Source organism: Hyla sarda, chromosome 6, assembly GCF_029499605.1.
Source record: "Hyla sarda isolate aHylSar1 chromosome 6, aHylSar1.hap1, whole genome shotgun sequence".
Classification (NCBI taxonomy): Eukaryota; Metazoa; Chordata; class Amphibia; order Anura; family Hylidae; genus Hyla; species Hyla sarda.
This window is the reverse complement of record NC_079194.1, coordinates 62,666,285-62,685,885: the sequence shown is the minus strand read 5'-3', so window position 1 is coordinate 62,685,885 and position 19,601 is coordinate 62,666,285. Positions and strand designations below refer to the sequence as shown.

Sequence of the window (19,601 nt, the reverse complement as noted above, 5' to 3'; positions counted from 1 at the left end):
CACCATATGTAATAAGGTCTTCCACCATGTCATACAGGCTGCAGAAGTTACAAACAATGACACCCGCACCTCACACATCACACATCACACATCACACCAGAACCTGATGATTGTTCTCTTATTAGGAGGGAAACAATTTACAACTTTGCTACATTAAACACATCTGCATTGTGTAAAGATATCCATGATGATATAATCACTACCCTCCAGTCATCACCGCATTATCACTGTGTCTGTGGATCTTTCCGCAGATATCTGGACATGTGTCTTGTCATAATATGCACTCAAGCATGCAACAGGGTATTTATAGATGAACAGATGGATAAATGGATAGATATGATAGATAGATAGATAGATATTAGATAGATTGATAGATATGAGATAGATAGATATGATTAGAGATGAGCGAACTTACAGTAAATTTGATTCATCACAAACTTCTCGGCTCGGCAGTTGATGACTTATCCTGCATAAATTAGTTCAGCTTTCAGGTGCTCCGGTGGCTGGAGACTCTTTCCTAGGACTGTATCCACCTTTTCCAGCCCACCGGAGCACCTGAAAGCTGAACTAATTTATGCAGGATAAGTCATCAACTGCCAAGCCGAGAAGTTCGAGACGAATCGAATTTACTGTAAGTTCGCTCATCTCTAGATATGATATAGATGATAGATAGATATGAGATAGATAGAGAGATATGAGATAGGTAGATATAGGATAGATAGATATAGGATAAAATAGATATAGGATAGATAGAAAGATAGATAGATAGATAGATAGATATAGGATAGATAGATAGATAGATAGATATAGAATAGATAGATATAGGATAAAATAGATATAGGATAGATAGATAAATAGATAGATATAGGATAGATAGATAGATAGATAGATAGATAGATATAGGATAAAATAGATATAGGATAGATAGATAGATAGATAGATAGATAGATAAATAGATAGATAGATATAGGATAGATAGATATAGGATAAGATAGATATAGGATAGATAGATAGATAGATAGATAGATAAATAGATAGATAGATAGATATAGGATAGATAGATAAATAGATACTTTAAGGATGTTAACAAATAATTCTTCTATTACACTATTCTCTCCCCTTGTGTCTCATGTCCAATGTTTTAGTATTTCAGATCTATTCACATCTATTCCTCAATTTCTCCCCAGAGGTGTGAACAGTATCCAGCTATCCTCCTATAACGTGGAATATAAGTTGCAGTCATTCCCCCCCAAGTCCTTCCATCACAGCAGGGGCACCTGTCAGTACCTCTGTAAGAGTTCAGAGGGGAGTGAAGCTCCACACACCATATGTATCTGACAGGCAGCTGACAACCACTGAGCAGAGAATGGAATATATCTATGAGCTCTACAATGTAGCCATAAAGAAATACAGAGAATGGAGTTACCTTGGCTGGGTGTATGCTGGAGAGGAGCCCAGGTGATGCGCACGTTTCTGCAGGTTCTTCTTCAGGTTTTATCCTGACACTTTCTTCCCTGGAAACTTAGTTCTTTAGTGTATCCAGGTGTCTCATCCCTCCCTGTGTTACAGTTTCCTTATATCTTTAGTTTCCTTAGTTCACTTGTTGTCTGTGCTCCTGTCCATCTGACCCCATCCTTTCCTTATACTTGTACTTACTAAATCCCCAGTAACCGCTTCCACTATGTACCCCCCAGCTATGCACCCTCCAGCTATGTACCCCCCAGCTATGTACCCCCCAGCTATGCACCCCCAAGCTATGTACCCCCCAGCTATGCACCCCCAAGCTATGTACCCCCCAGCTATGCACCCCCCAGCTATGTACCCCCCAGCTATGCACCCCCAAGCTATGTACCCCCCAGCTATGCACCCCCAAGCTATGTACCCCCCAGCTATGCACCCCCCAGCTATGCACCCTCCTGCTACTTTGCACTTAGTCCCTGTCTGAGCCCTTTAAATCTTGCTCTGCTACTTAGTTCTCCATCAGTTGTGCCTGTATCTCTTTGCTGTCTCTGATGCCTCCTCCTTGTGTCTCTACCCCCTCTCCTTCCTCTCTGAGCAGTAGTTGGTGGTTGTGCACAGGAATCTGACAGCACTGGGCTGGATGATCTCTTCTCTCCATGTGATCACAGCCTGGATTTACATTGAAGCCTCAGGACTTGGTGCCCCCTCTCTGGACCTGACATCACTGATGAACTGTGTGAACATTACCAGGAGGATCAGGCATTCAGAGACATTTTTTGTTTTCTACCTTTAAATAAATAGTTTATTTTATAGTTTGGGATTTACTATTATACATGTAGACCAGTGTTTCCCAACCAGCGTGCCTCCAGCTGTTGCAAAACTACATTGCTGCATTTTATTCTGCATTTTATTCACCAACATATTCAATAAAGAGTATACACCAGAGTGCCTCCAGTTGTTGCAAAACTACAACTCCCAGGATGCCCGGACAGCCAAAGGCTGTCCGGGCATCCTGGGAGTTGTAGTTTCGCAACAGCTGGAGGCACACTGGTGTAGACCAATAGTAATTTTATGCACATATTTTCTGTTGCATTTTATTCACCAACATATTCAATAAAGGGTATACACCAGGGTGACTCCAGCTGTTGCAAACCTACAACTCCCAGGATGCCCGGACAGCCTTCGGCTGTCCGGGCATGCTGGGAGTTGTAGTTTCACAACAGCTGGAGGCACACTGGTGTAGACCAATAGTCATTTTATGCATTTATATTTTCTGTTGCATTTTATTCACCAACATATTCAATAAAGGGTATACACCGGGGTTTCCCAACCAGGATGCCTCCAGCTGTGGCAAAACTACAACTCCCAACATTCCTGGAGAGCCTTTGGTGCATATGCAAATTAGAACTTTGAAGAGGATTTCTCAGGTGTAGTGGGTAACCAGACATTATGAGTCCAAATTATTATTATTATTATTTTTTTTTTTTTGGGGGGAGGGGGGGTACTTAATTCATCATTATTGCATTTGTCCACATGTTTGTCTTATCTTGTGTATACAAGCATCGCACAGGGTTGTTCATCTAAGCCGTAATCATTTAAAGGGGTTATCCACCAAATGGCGATTTTAGTACTTGCCTGCCAGACAGTAATAGACATGCTTAGGAAGGATCTGTGCTTGTCTTGTGCTAAATGGTTTTGTTGCAAATCCCCCATAATCCTACCAATTTGTTTTTGTGAACTGGCTTTTTCCTGTCGGAGTTCCCTCCCTCCAACTACAAGTCCCAGGATCCCTTGTTTGTAAGTGTGAGGTCACTTTTCTCCCTCCCACACATTCGCCACCCTACCCATTGCAGTACAACTGCAGCCCTATAGAGAATGATCCCCAAGCACCCTGCGGTCGCTCCCCTCATTGAAGCTGACAAACTCCCTTTGAACAATGTAATGTCTCGGGCCGCACTGCAATCTGGGAAAACCTGAGGCGGCACTCATTTTGTATGCTGATGGAAATAAACATCGGGGCAAAGATCACATAAGAATATCATGCATAATAGGGGAACACTGAGTAGTAGGTCATCACCGATTTCAGCACCTACTGAAAAAATCGAGATCCCTCAATCACAAAAAACACCATCTGACTAAATAAGATATACTCAGGAGAGTGGAATGATACTTCTTACTAATACCTTTGTATATCTCCACTATGTCACTACCTGTGACTAGAGAATACAATAATTGCTACTAATTACTGTACAAATAGTGACCAGACCACATGACAATTCCACTTCTTTCATTAAGTGCTTAACATGGACCAGTGTCCCTACAAGTGCATGTGTCCAAGTTTAGTGAACCCCACTTACCGGGCTTAGTCAGATTACCAATAATAACACCTCGTGAGAAAGAAATGAATTAAAAACATTACAGTTTCATGCCATTTGTTCCGACGCGTTTCCCCCCATGATGTCGGGGTTTCTCAAGGAACATTAAGGTTAACTGTTCATTAGACAAGGACTGGTGCCAAGTGACAAGACTGACTTGGAAACAATATGCACCAGGTTAATGAGGACATAGTCAGTAAAGCATTGCGGCGTCTAGCTGGATATGGCGCCCGTCAGTATGCCGGCATCTTTCCTATACACCCATGAACACTTCCTTCTACTGCTAATACCTCTCCCTATACACCCATGCACACTTTTTCTTTATCTACTGCTAAAATCTCTCCTTATACACCCATGAGCACTTCCCTCTAATGCTTATACCTCTCCCTATACACCCATCACCACTTTCCTCTTTCTACTGCTTATATCTCTCCTTATACTCCCATCAGCACTTTCCTCTTTCTACTGCTAATACCTCTCCCTATACACCCATGAACACGTCCCTCTACTGTTAATACCTCTTCCTGACAGATAGAGAAGCGTGATCCATTACACCACAGAACACTTTTCTCCTGCTCAAAACCTAGTGGCGGTAGCTTTACACCATTCCATCTGACACTTGTTATTGTGCTTCGTAATGTAAGGCTTGCATGCAACTGCTTAGGCATGGAAACCCATGCAATGAGGTGCCTGACAGGGCGCAGTATTTGCAATGATTTTGCAGTTATTAATTCTGCAGTAAGTGAGTCAGCAAAGCTTTGGTGACTTTAAAGGGAACCAAGCACTAGATTTTACCATATACAGTATAATGCTTGGCAACGCATTCTATATGGTAACATTTTTATTCTCACTTTCCCCAGGGGACGTTTTTGCCCCCAGAAATGGTGAGGATATGAATTTATATAGTCTCCCCGTAAGTAGTCCCCTGTGCAGGGAGCTATACTTACCAGGTCCCGTCGCTCCGGCCATAGTGACACCCTTTCGGCTTAAATGACGGCCGAGTCACCACTCTGCTGCCTAAGCAGAAGGAGCAGAGCGGGGATGCAGGCTGTCAATCAAGCAGAGGGGGCGTCACTACAGTTAAAAAGACGGGACCTGGTAAGTATAGCTCCTCGCCCAAGGGACTAATTACAGGGTGGCTCGGGAGACTTTAACATCCCCCGGGGATGGTAATGATAAACATTTTACCAAATATAGGGCGTTGCCACATGTTATATATGGTAAAATCTAGTGCTTGGTTCCCTTTAATGCACTATGCCCTTTAACAGAGTACTATGGTGCTTTTTATTATTAATCCTCTGTGCCTGGGCTACAAAACAAAACAAACTTTTACTCACCTTCCTATGTTCCCCCGTTGCTCCGATATCTGTGTCCCGTTCTCCGGTCCCTGTCTTCTTCCGCTTCCTGTGGGTCGGTGAGTCACACTGCTCTCAGCGTATAACCGGCCGTAGCGGGACATTTCTGTGGCCCGTGATACGCTGAGAGCTTAAAGGGGTACTCCGCTACTCAACGTTTGGAACAAACTGTTCCAAACGCTGGAGCCGGCGCCGGGAACTCGTGACATCATAGCCCTGCTCCCTCATGATGTCACGCCCGCCCCCTCAACGCAAGTCTATGGAGGCTGTCACGCTCCCTCCTATAGACTTGCATTGAGGTGGCGAGACGTGACATCATGAGGGGGCAGGGCTATGATGTCACGAGCTCTCAGCGCCAGCTCCAGCGTTCGGAACAGTTTCTTCCAAACGCTGAGATGCGGAGTACCCCTTTAAGTCAGGACACTATATAGATCAGGATACACAGGTACATGATAACATAAGACTAAACACAGAAACATACCAAGTATAGGGACAATGCAAAAAACAATGGATTAGATTGAGGACCTATACCATGGTGGGGTACAAAACACAAACAGATCAGAATACAAGTCAGGATACAGGTTAAGGTAAAAACAAAACAGAATAAAGAACATACCAGGCTACAGGCAAAGCAAAATGCAATGGAGCAGGACCTATACCGTGGTGTAGTACAAAACACAAACAGGTCAGAATGCAGGTTAGGATGCAGGTTTAGGTAACAAAAACAAACTAGACAGAATAAAAACCGACCATGAGTACAAACAGATCACAAGACAGTCAGGACAAGGCTAAAAACTAGATAAACAGGTCAGAACTCCAAAGCCATGGCAAAAATAAACTAACAAGTAAGAACTGAAAAAGACAGGACTAAAATGAAGGAAAGCTAAAAATCAAGAGCAAGAGCCAGAAGGCTTAGGTGAAATCAAATACCCCACCTCAGCTGCTGATTGGCCCAGCCTGTAACTCCTAACTGACCAGAGCGAAACATGCAAAGCCTGCCCAGGTGCGACTATTACAGTACCCCCCTATAAAGGGCCACCTGGACGAAAACAATTGGTACAGGAACTGAAGACCATCCTCTCCACTGCAGAATCCTGGACCTTGATGACTATGCAGAAGTCCCTATCTAGAAGTGGATGCACCTGATGCTCACACAACAAGATTTTCTGATTCTTATCAAAAGTTCCTTAAGGATTAGTATAAAGACATTTTAAAAGTCTGATTTCTTAGCTATTCCAACAATTCTGCTGCTAGTGTACGGTGCTGGAAGTGCTGTGATGATGTCCCTGTACATTGTGCATGTGCAGCCAATCCTTGATCTAAGAAATCCCATTCATTACATACAGGACCCCTGAATCCAGTAATGGCTGCAGCGGCTCGTGCACAGTGTACAGGGATGTCATCTCAGCACCTCCAGTAGGTGACTCTGGTGGCATCAGCAAGTTCAGTAAGGAGTGCCAGGCTCTTTTATATTTTATGGTTATCCCAGACTGAAGGGCATTTTTAACAGTTCCCTCAGCCTAGATTTAATTTTTTCCTGTTCCTATTTTGCAAAAAATAAATAAAAAAATAACAAACTTTGTAATGCACTTGTAGCTCCAAATGTCTTTATAAGATAGTAGAATCTATCACCTAGAATGAGGTTTCTTATGTTCATATTAGGGCCATACCAGCATATAAGGTTCATTACATACACTGTTAGGATTTCCTTATGTAGCGCTGTTATTTCAGGGGACAGCTAATGATTCACGCCTGAAGGCTTGCTTTTGGGGAGACAATAATGAATTGGTCATGGAATTATTCTGAGGCCGGCAGAACTGAGTGTGGTATCATGTAATGGGTAATGTTGAACTACAACTAACACACAGTCCTTCAGAAGCTCATGTTGCCCTCAGGATACATCAGAAATATCCTTACATGCCTTCATCTGAATGAGCGATTCTATTTTGACTTTAGATATGGCAGCGGAGGCCTGAATTGGTGTTGGCATAGAAAAAATATAATACTGGATTATTGTCCAATCAGCTGCTCTAGACAGGGCTGGTGCAAGGGTTTTTGCCACCATAGGCAAAAGCTAATTTTGATGCCCCTTGACTCCCCCATCTTACAAATGAGGAGACACACTGTAACAAACCTCCTCCTCATACAATCTCCTTACTACTGAGGAGACACACTGTAACAAACCTCCTCCTCGTGTAATCTCCTTACTACTGGGGTGACACACTGTAACAAACCTCCTCCTCGTGTAATCTCCTTACTACTGGGGTGACACACTGTAACAAACCTCCTCCTCGTGTAATCGCCTTACTACTGGGGTGACACACTGTAACAAGCCTTCTCCCCATGTAATCTCCTTGCTACTGGGGTGACACACTGTAACAAACCTCCTCATGTAATCTCCTTATTACTGGGGTGACACACTGTAACAAATCTCCTCCTCATGTAATCTCCTTACTACTGGGGTGACACACTGTAACAAACCTCATCCTCATGTAATCTCCTTACTACTGGGGTGACACACTGTAACAAACCTCCTCCCCATGTAATCTCCTTACTACTGGGGTGACACACTGTAACAAACCTCCTCCCCATGTAATCTCCTCATTACTGGGGTGGCACACTGTAACAAACCTCCTACTTATGTAATCTCCTTACTACTGGGGTGACACACTGTAACAAGCCTCCTCCCCATGTAATCTCCTTACTACTGGGGTGACACACTGTAACAAACCTCCTCCCCATGTAATCTCCTTACTACTGGGGTGACACACTGTAACAAACCTCCTCCCCATGTAATCTCCTTATTACTGGGGTGGCACACTGTAACAAACCTCCTACTTATGTAATCTCCTTACTACTGGGGTGACACACTGTAACAAGCCTCCTCCCCATGTAATCTCCTTACTACTGGGGTGACACACTGTAACAAACCTCCTCCCCATGTAATCTCCTTACTACTGGGGTGGCACACTGTAACAAGCCTCCTCCCCATGTAATCTCCTTACTACTGGGGTGACACACTGTAACAAACTTCCTCATGTAATCTCCTTATTACTGGGGTGACACACTGTAACAAACCTCCTCCTCGTGTAATCTCCTTACTACTGGGGTGACACACTGTAACAAACCTCCTCCTCGTGTAATCTCCTTACTACTGGGGTGACACACTGTAACAAGCCTTCTCCCCATGTAATCTCCTTACTACTGGGGTGACACACTGTAACAAACCTCCTCCTCGTGTAATCTCCTTACTACTGGGGTGACACACTGTAACAAACCTCCTCCTCGTGTAATCTCCTTACTACTGGGGTGACACACTGTAACAAACCTCCTCCTCGTGTAATCTCCTTACTACTGGGGTGACACACTGTAACAAACCTCCTCCTCGTGTAATCTCCTTACTACTGGGGTGACACACTGTAACAAGCCTTCTCCCCATGTAATCTTCTTACTACTGGGGTGACACACTGTAACAAACCTCCTCCTCGTGTAATCTCCTTACTACTGGGGTGACACACTGTAACAAACCTCCTCCTCGTGTAATCTCCTTACTACTGGGGTGACACACTGTAACAAACCTCCTCCTCGTGTAATCGCCTTACTACTGGGGTGACACACTGTAACAAGCCTTCTCCCCATGTAATCTCCTTGCTACTGGGGTGACACACTGTAACAAACCTCCTCATGTAATCTCCTTATTACTGGGGTGACACACTGTAACAAATCTCCTCCTCATGTAATCTCCTTACTACTGGGGTGACACACTGTAACAAACCTCATCCTCATGTAATCTCCTTACTACTGGGGTGACACACTGTAACAAACCTCCTCCCCATGTAATCTCCTTACTACTGGGGTGACACACTGTAACAAACCTCCTCCCCATGTAATCTCCTCATTACTGGGGTGGCACACTGTAACAAACCTCCTATTTATGTAATCTCCTTACTACTGGGGTGACACACTGTAACAAGCCTCCTCCCCATGTAATCTCCTTACTACTGGGGTGACACACTGTAACAAACCTCCTCCCCATGTAATCTCCTTACTACTGGGGTGACACACTGTAACAAACCTCCTCCCCATGTAATCTCCTTATTACTGGGGTGGCACACTGTAACAAACCTCCTACTTATGTAATCTCCTTACTACTGGGGTGACACACTGTAACAAGCCTCCTCCCCATGTAATCTCCTTACTACTGGGGTGACACACTGTAACAAACCTCCTCCCCATGTAATCTCCTTACTACTGGGGTGGCACACTGTAACAAGCCTCCTCCCCATGTAATCTCCTTACTACTGGGGTGACACACTGTAACAAACTTCCTCATGTAATCTCCTTATTACTGGGGTGACACACTGTAACAAACCTCCTCCTCGTGTAATCTCCTTACTACTGGGGTGACACACTGTAACAAACCTCCTCCTCGTGTAATCTCCTTACTACTGGGGTGACACACTGTAACAAGCCTTCTCCCCATGTAATCTCCTTACTACTGGGGTGACACACTGTAACAAACCTCCTCATGTAATCTCCTTACTACTGGGGTGACACACTGTAACAAACCTCCTCCCCATGTAATCTCCTTATTACTGGGGTGGCACACTGTAACAAACCTCCTACTTATGTAATCTCCTTACTACTGGGGTGACACACTGTAACAAGCCTCCTCCCCATGTAATCTCCTTACTACTGGGGTGACACACTGTAACAAACCTCCTCCCCATGTAATCTCCTTACTACTGGGGTGGCACACTGTAACAAGCCTCCTCCCCATGTAATCTCCTTACTACTGGGGTGACACACTGTAACAAACTTCCTCATGTAATCTCCTTATTACTGGGGTGACACACTGTAACAAACCTCCTCCTCGTGTAATCTCCTTACTACTGGGGTGACACACTGTAACAAACCTCCTCCTCGTGTAATCTCCTTACTACTGGGGTGACACACTGTAACAAGCCTTCTCCCCATGTAATCTCCTTACTACTGGGGTGACACACTGTAACAAACCTCCTCATGTAATCTCCTTATTACTGGGGTGACACATTGTAACAAATCTCCTCCTCAAGTAATCTCCTTACTACTGGGGTTACACACTGTAACAAACCTCATCCTCATGTAATCTCCTTACTACTGGGGTGACACACTGTAACAAACTTCCTCCTTATGTAATCTCATTACTACTGAGGTGACACACTGTAACAAACCTCCTCCCCATGTAATCTCCTTACTACTGGGGTGACACACTGTAACAAACCTCCTCATGTAATCTCCTTATTACTGGGGTGGCACACTGTAACAAACCTCCTCCCCATGTAATCTCCTTACTACTGGGGTGACACACTGTAACAAGCCTCCTCCCCATGTAATCTCCTTACTACTGGGGTGACACACTGTAACAAACCTCCTCCTCATGTAATCTCCTTACTACTGGGGTGACACACTGTAACAAACCTCCTCATGTAATCTCCTCATTACTGGGGTGACACACTGTAACAAACCTCCTCCTCATGTAATCTCCTTACTACTGGGGTGACACACTGTAACAAACCTCACCCTCATGTAATCTCCTTACTACTGGGGTGACACACTGTAACAAACCTCACCCTCATGTAATCTCCTTACTACTGGGGTGACACACTGTAACAAACTTCCTCCTTATGTAATCTTCTTACTACTGGGGTGACACACTGTAACAAACCTCCTCCTCATGTAATCTCCTTACTACTGGGGTGACACACTGTAACAAACCTCCTCCTCATGTAATCTCCTTACTTCTGGGGTGACACATTGTAACAAACCTCCTCCTCATGTAATCTCCTTACTTCTGGGGTGACACACTGTAACAAACCTCCTCCCCATGTAATCTCCTTACTACTGGGGTGACACAATGTAACACACCTCCTCCTCCTCATGTAATTTTCTTTCTACTGAGGTCAGGGCTGGCGCTAGCCAGAGGTAGCCAAAGCAGCTGCTTTAGTGCACTGGTGGTGGTGGGGAGGGGGGGGGGGGAAAGAAAAATCAGAATCCCTCGCACATACCTCCATAAACACCCCAACCCCAATATCCCTGACATCACCCCCCCCCCCCCCAACCCACCGCCAACCCTAAACCACATATCCTGGATGGATGATGTATGTGTGTATGTATGTATGGTTTGGATGATAGATGTGCCTATGTATGATAGATGTGTGTATGTGTGTACCTAAAAAGCTCTGCTGCTAGTACTACTATTACCTACCTACCTAAAGTGGGCTGCTACTTCTACTACCTAAAGGGAGTTTTTACTTTCTTTATAAATGGGGGCTACCATCTATAATGGGACCTACCTACAGGGAGTAACCCTTACTTAGGAGGCTGATACTGCCTACAGAGAGTTAATACCTACAGGTATCTACACAGGAACCTACCTACAGGTGGCACTTACCTACTTAGGACACCTTCGTAATGGGGGAAACAATGTGAAGGGATCTACTTAATGGGGACCTACCTACTCTTCCCCCAATCTGCTTATCTACCCAGTCTACTGTGTGAACCACCAAGGGGTTATTATTACTGTAAGGAGAGTGTGCATCCTAAAATGTTTGTCTGGCAGGTTCTTGATAATGGAAGAAATCATCATGTCGGTCTGGGCTGGATGGAGAAGAAAAAGGAAAGTAAACGACTCCGATCAGAGACGACGTCACCTGGTGTACACCTTCGCTTATTTAGATAAAAATCCTTGCACTGGCTCTGACTCCCTCCTTATGTAATTACCCTACAACTTGGGTGACACACATCAGAGGGGGGGGGGGGGGAGGTTATGGTGGTGCTGCTGGCTGAGCAGGTGGTTCAGATGCTGGTTGTCTAACTTTCTTGTGGCTTTCAAGAGGGTGCTCTAGGCGGCTGCCTGTTTTGCCTGACTCTAGATCTGTAGCATAATCTATGACAGACGTGGATATTGGGTGCCATACCGGCCGTACAAGCATTCTATAGATAAAGTATAGAACACAACATGTATTAGATGATTAAGTACCTGACTACATTGAGACAAAGTATAAAAAAGAGTAAAGGAGAATGAGACATCGTCAGACAAAAATACTAAATAAATCGTAACCCCTTAAAGGGGTACTCCTGCATTATACTTCTTATTCTTAATCCAAAGGATAGAGGATAAGTGTCTGATCACGGATGGTCAGACTGCTGCGTCCCCTACCCCAGCGTGATCTCCTGCACACCGCCCTGGCTCTCCTCATGCTTTAAAGGGGTACTGGTGCCAGAAAGTTATACAGATTTGTAAATTACTTCTTTTTAAAAATCTTAATCCTTCCAGTACTTAACAGTTGCTGTATGCTCCACAGGACGTTGTATATCTTTCTGGAGTTTTTTTCTGTCTGACCATAGTGCTCTCTGCTGACACCTCTGTCTGTATAAGGAACTGTCCAGAACAGGAGGGGTTTGCTATGGGCATTTGCTTGTACTCTTGACAGTTCCTGACATGGACAGAAATGTCAGCAGAGAGCACTGTGGTCAGACAGAAAAGAACTACACAACTTCCTCTGGAGCTTACAGCAGCTGCTAAGTACTGGAAGGATTAAAATTTTTAATAGAAGTAATTTACAAATCTAATATAAACACAATGGAGAGTCTCCTGTCTGTCTGACCGTCACTAAAGACCCGAGCAACCCAACAGACACCTATACCCAAGGTGTAAAAATAGGGACAATATATTAAAAGTAAATGGGGCTCAAAGGTCAGATATCTTTGACCTTTGAGCCCCATTTACTTTTAATATAATTTACAAATCTGTTTAACTTTCTGGCATCAGTTGATTTAAAAAAGAAAATTCCACTGGAGTACCCCTTTAAGGGAGGTCAATACACCCTTCTATGTATCTCAATGGCAGAGTGGCGATACACAAGTAAAGTGATTGAGTACCCCTTAAGGACAAAGCGGGTTTTGGCCTTGAGGACACAGACAATTGTCATTTTAGCGTTTTAATGATTTCCTCCTCTCCATAACTCTTTTATATTTCCATTCACATGTCTTTTGCAGCAAGACATGGGGGGGGGGGTCATTTTTGCGCAGCACTCTTTACGGTACACTGGCATAGTATCTTTATTCTGTAAGTCAATATGATTACAATGATACCCTTAGTTACGTGCTTTACTATTATTGTACTGCTTTTATAAAACAAAAAAAGTCTAACTTTTATAGCAAAATAAGAATGCCTAATATTGCACTATTCTGACCTCTATAACGGTTTATTTTTCCGTATATGGGGCTGTATGCAGGCTAATTTTTTGCACTGAGGGTGATTACAATTTTAAGTAAGGGAGGGGCTTTTTATATAATTTTCAATTTTTTACTATTCATTTTACACCTAACTCCCCATATGGGGCTATTGTATGTAGAGATGAGCGAATTTACAGTAAATTCGATTCGTCACAAACTTCTCAGCTCGGCAGTTGATGACTTATCCTGCATACATTAGTTCAGCTTTCAGGTCCTCCCGTGGGCTGGAAAAGGTGGAAAGAGTCTCCTAGGACTGTATCCACCTTTTCCAGCCCACGGGAGCACCTAAAAGCTGAACTAATTTATGCAGGATAAGTCATCAACTGCCGAGCCGAGAAGTTCGTGACGAATCGAATTTACTGTAAATTCGCTCATCTCTAATTATATGCAATCATGGGATTGCATTCACTGTAAAAAGCTCTGTTATTGCCCTACTAATGCAGCCTATGTAAGGCTAAGTCACAAAAGCAACAATACGGCTGCAGGAGGATGGGTAAGAGACCTCCAGCCGACATTTAAGCTCATTGGACCCTCTGCAATTGTGCTTCCGAAGTCCAATGAGCCCCCCAAACTCACCAGTATCTGTCTTTTTCTCCTTTTCCTCAGCATTGATTACAGAGTCTTAAAGGGGTTATCCAGGAAAAACTGGCTCCGGAAATTTAAACAGATTTGTAAATTACTTCTATTAAAAATTTTTAATCCTTTCAGTACTTATGAGCTTCTGAAGTTAAGGTTGTTCTTTTCTGTCTAAGTGCACTATGATGACACCTGTCTCGGGAAATGCCCAGTTTAGAAGAGATTTGCTATGGGGATTTGCTTCTAAACTGGGCGGTTCCCGAGACAGGTGTCATCTGAGAGGACTACTGACAGAAAAGAACAACCTTAACTTCAGAAGCTCATAAGTACTGAAAGGATTAAGATTTTTTAATAGAAGTAATTTACAAATCTGTTTAACTTTCTGGAGCCAGTTGATATATATAAAAAAAAGTTTTTTCCTGGAATACCCCTTTAAGGGTTAATGATGGACATCGGCAGGATTGCTGATGTCCGACTGACGTCCTGGCTGCTGAGATCAGACATCACTCAACACCTATGAAGACACTATTATAGACACAGAATACTCCGGGGTGTACATGTAAGCTCTGGTGCGTTTAGGATCAGATGGCAAAGATGTACATGTATTCCCTGTATTGTCTAGGGCAGTGGTCTTCAACCTGCGGACCTCCAGATGTTGTAAAACTACAACTCCCAGCATGCCCGGACAGCCGTTGGCTGTCCGGGCATGCTGGGAGTTGTAGTTTTGCAACATCTGGAGGTCTGCAGGTTGGAGACCACTCGTCTAGGGCTTAAAGGGGTTTTCTGGAACTTTTTCATTAATAACTAGAGATGAGCGAACTTACAGTAAATTCGATTCGTCACGAACTTCGCGGCTCGGCAGTTGATGACTTTTCCTGCATAAATTAGTTCAGCTTTCCGGTGCTCCGGTCGGCTGGAAAAGGTGGATACAGTCCTAGGAGACTCTTTCCTAGGAATGTATCCACCTTTTCCAGCCCACCAGAGCACCTGAAGGCTGAACTAATTTACGCAGGAAAAGTCATCAACTGCCGAGCCGAGAAGTTCGTGACGAATCGAATTTACTGTAAGTTCGCACATCTCTATTAATAACCTATCCTCAGAATAAACTATATCTGATCAGTGGGGTGCTATTTATTCACTGTAATGGGACCTGAGCTGCAGAAACGCAGCCCAGCCACTACAATATGTACAGAGGCATCTTATCATCCTGGGTGCTTGACGCAGGGTGCTGAGTCCTGGGTATTAGCACCCCATCAATCAGACATTAACCCCTTAAGGACCGGAGGTTTTTCCGTTTTTGCATTTTCGTTTTTTGCTCCTTGCCTTTAAAAAATCATAACTCTTTCAAATTTACACCTAAAAATCCATATGATGGCTTATTTTTTGCGCCACCAATTCTACTTTGTAATGACGTCAGTCATTTTGCCCAAAAATCTATGGTGAAGCGGGAAAAAAAATCATTGTGCGACAAAATTAAAAAAAAAACGCTGTTTTGTAACTTTTGGGGGCTTCCGTTTCTACGTAGTACATTTTTCGGTAAAAATGACACCTGATATGTATTCTGTAGGTCCATACGATTAAAATGATACCCTACTTATATAGGTTTGATTTTGTCGGACTTCTGGAAAAAATCATAACTACATGCAGGAAAATTAATACGTTTAAAATTGTCATCTTCTGACCCCTATAACTTTTTTATTTTTCCGTGTATGGGGCGGTATGAGGGCTCATTTTTTGCGCCGTGATCTGAAGTTTTTAACGGTACCATTTTTGCATTGATAGGACTTATTGATCGCTTTTTATTCATTTTTTCATGATATAAAAAGTGACCAAAAATGCACTATTTTGGACTTTGGAATTTTTTTGCGCGCACGCCATTGACCGTGCGGTTTAATTAACGATATATTTTTATAATTCGGACATTTCCGCACGCGGCGATACCATTTATGTTTATTTTTATTTTTATTTACACTGTGTTTTTTCTTTTATGGGAAAAGGGGGGTGATTCAAACTTTTAATAGGGAAGGGGTTAAATGATGTTTATTCACTTTTTTTTTGCACTTTTTTTTTTGCAGTGTTATAGGTCCCATAGGGACCTATAACACTGCACACACTGATCTTTTACATTGATCACTGGTTTCTCATAAGAAACCAGTGATCGATGATTCTGCCGCATGACTGCTCATGCCTGGATCTCAGGCACTGAGCAGTCATTCGGCGATCGGACAGCGAGGAGGCAGGTAGGGGCCCTCCCGCTGTCCTGTCAGCTGTTCGGGATGCCGCGATTTCACCGCGGCTATCCCGAACAGCCCACTGAGCTAGCCGGCATGCTTTCGGTTTCACTTTAGACGCGGCGTTCAACTTTGAACGCCGCGTCTAAAGGGTTAATAGCGCGCGGCACAGCGATCAATGCCGCGCGCTATTAGCCACGGGTCCCGGCCGTTGTTAGAGGCCGGGCCCGACCCGCTATGACGCGGGGCCACGCCGTGGCCCCGCGTTATAGATCGGGAGTGGACACATGACGTTCCAGTACGTCATGTGTCCTTAAGGGGTTAAAGGGGTATTCCTGGAAAAAAAATGTTTTTATATCAACTGGTTTCAGAAAGTTAAACAGATTTGTAAATTACTTCTATTAAAAAATCTTAAGCCTTCCAATAATTATTAGCTGCTGAAGTTGAGTTGTTCTTTTCTGTCTGGCAACAGTGCTCTCTGCTGACATCTCTACTTGTCTCAGGAACTGCACAGAGTAGAAGAGGTTAGCTATAGGGATTTTCTTCTACTCTGGACAGTTCCCGGGACAGGTGTCACCAGAGAGCACTTAGGCAGAAAAGAACTACTCAACTTCAGCAGCTCATAAGTATTGAAAGGATTAAGATTTTTTTAATAGAAGTAATTCACAAATCCGTTTAACTTTCTGGAGCCAGTTGATGTATATAAAAAAGATTTTTCCTGGATAACCCCTTTAATGTTCTATACTGAGGACAGTCTATCAATATTTAAGTCCCATAAGAACCCTTTAACAGTCTGTTGATGTCAGGCTGGGTAGGTGCCAATTCTGCAGCAATATTTGTTGGCATTGTTACTATAAGGCTTCTTCTCCTGCAGTTCAGGTGCCCGATCTTCAGATATGACCAGAGACGTTGAGGGGACGACAAAAGTGAATTATAAGCGATTCTCTCTTCAATTTTTAATCCTACACAACACTAAACCCTGATTCTATAAATGATCAAGTCAGAGTGGAAAACGGCAAAATAAAAAAAAGAGTAAACATCATTTTAAACATCTTTTATGACCTACCGTAGGACATATTGGCCCTGATGTACTGAGAGTGTAGTGTAGTTTTCTTTCCCGACACATTCTCTGAGCTGTCGGTTCTCTAGAGCTGAAATCCATCACATTTTATGTGGGAACATTAGTAAATATGTCTGGATTTTTCCAAACTGTTGGGGCTGCGTCCTTTTTCGGCAGCCACTCCCCCTTTCTCGGTGGCCAGTTTTTTGTGTTATGAAAAAATGGCCCACATTTTGAAGATCATGCCGCCCTCCAGACCATGACACTCCCACCACTATGCTTCACTGTAGACAAGACACACTTGTCTTTGTACTCCTCATCTGGTTGCTGCCACATAAGGTTCATCTGGTTGCTGCCACATACACTTGACACCATCTGAAGCAAATCATTTTATCTTGAGCTAATGACCACAGGACATGTTTCCAGTAATCCATGTCCTTAGTCTGCTTGTCTTTAGAAAGCTGTTTCTGGGCTTTCTTGTGCTTCATCTTTAGAAGAGGATTCCTTCTGGGACAGCCCAATTTTAATCATTGCATGGTGTATGGCCTGAGCAATGAGAGGCCAGAAAGACAACTTCTGGATATGACGCTGAGCACGTGCACTGAGCACAACAATGGTGAGGCCTGTTGTGAGTGGAATCTGTCCTGTGAAACTGCTGTATGGTCTTGCCCACAGTGCTGCAGCTCAGTTTCAGAGTATTGGCAATATTATTATAACCTAGGCCATCTTTATGTTGAACAACAATTCTGTTTTTCAGATCCTCAGAAAGATCTTTGCTATGAGTTGCCATGTTAAACTTCAAGTTACCAGTATTAGAGAGTGTGAGAGCGATAACACCAATATTAAGATACCTGCCCCCATTAACACCTGAAACCTTGTAACACTAAAAAGTCACATGATACCAGGAAGGAAAAATGGCTAATTGGGCCCAGTTTGGACATTTTCACTTAGAGGTGTACTCATTTTTTTTGCTAAGGTTTAGGCTTCTTTCACACTATGGTTCATAAATCCGTTATAAAACATCCGTTATATTCAATTCTATACTGATTTAACGGACGTTATATAACGGATGAATAAAATGATTATAACGGATGAATAGATTTCTAACGTCCGCTAATCAAACGAATAAATATTTATCCGTTATTATCCGTTAATACCTTATTATTAACGTCCGTTATATTCACCTTTGTTTGACCTCTCCCTACCTGCACACATTGCAACAGCTGAAGCTCCTCCTCCTACCTGAAGGGGAGGGTATAAAAGGATGCCACAACGATCCTGCCGCAGTCTGCATTTCAGCATTGAGAGGGAGAGTACTATTGGCTGCTTTGCTTGCTATCAGACTATCGGGGGGGGGGGGGGGGTGCACTACTCTGCCTCCTGGAGGGGGGGGTGCAGGAGGGTGCACGGCTCTGGTTCTTGGGCTGTTAATAGAGCGCTGTTGAAGTGCTATCAGGGGTGCTATCAGGCAGATGGCGGCGGATGAATACGGATACCCAGAACAGACTCCTACTGCTGCCTCCTGCTGTCTGACCAGGAAGTAGAGGGGGTGTGAGCACTACTCAACTTTCCCATGTGACTTCAGGAGTGTGAAGTGTGTAGCACTAACGGACGTTAAATTAACGGACAATAACGGGTGTATTTTGTAACGTCCGTTACGCCATAGGCTTCAATGTTAATAATTAACGGACGTTCAATGATCCGTTAATTATAAACGGGAAAAAAATACTGCATGTCCGTTCTATTTTTCCGTTATAACTAACGGACGTTAGTTTAACGGAACAAAAAAGGTACAAACGGAAGATTAAAAAATCCCATAGACTTTAATGGGATTTATTAATGGAAGTTTAAGGATCCGTTATAAAAGACTTTATAACGGAATTTCATAACAGATCTTTAAACGGAAGAACTTTATAGTGTGAAAGCAGCCTAAGACATTACTGGCTGTGTGTTGAGTTATTTTGAGGGAACACAACATTAAACACTGTTATACAGGCTGTATTATCACTACTTTACATTGTAGCAAAGGGGCATTTCTTCAGTGTAAAGATTTAATAAAATATTTACAAAAAAGAATGCCCTGGAAGGGAAAGCATTGGACTGTAGGGGCACATGACAGGGGGATTAGGCAGCGAGGAAAGGGTTAATGGGTTAGAGCGGGAGTTTTAAGGAGGAAAGGGAGGAGCTAGGTACAGGGGTCATAAGTAGGTAGGCAGGAAGTTAGGGGCCAGTCGGGACACGAGGAGGAACGTGAGAGGAGCTC

At 43.5% G+C, this 19,601-nt stretch overlaps 1 protein-coding gene across 4 annotated transcripts in view; it reads right to left on the bottom strand.

The window, feature by feature from the left end:
• KCNJ4 (potassium inwardly rectifying channel subfamily J member 4) overlaps positions 1 to 19,601 on the bottom strand; it is a 209,943-nt gene that overhangs the window by 144,382 nt on the left and 45,960 nt on the right. For 2 of the 4 annotated variants that reach the window (XM_056523928.1, XM_056523929.1), the window contains exon 1: positions 1,427 to 1,696. The exons of 1 other annotated variant lie outside the window; for it this stretch is intronic. The gene's annotated coding sequence lies outside the window, so the exon portion shown is untranslated. Of the gene's footprint in view, positions 1 to 1,426; positions 1,698 to 19,601 lie in introns of those variants that run through there. One more of the 4 variants, XM_056523934.1, reaches the window with a different exon arrangement.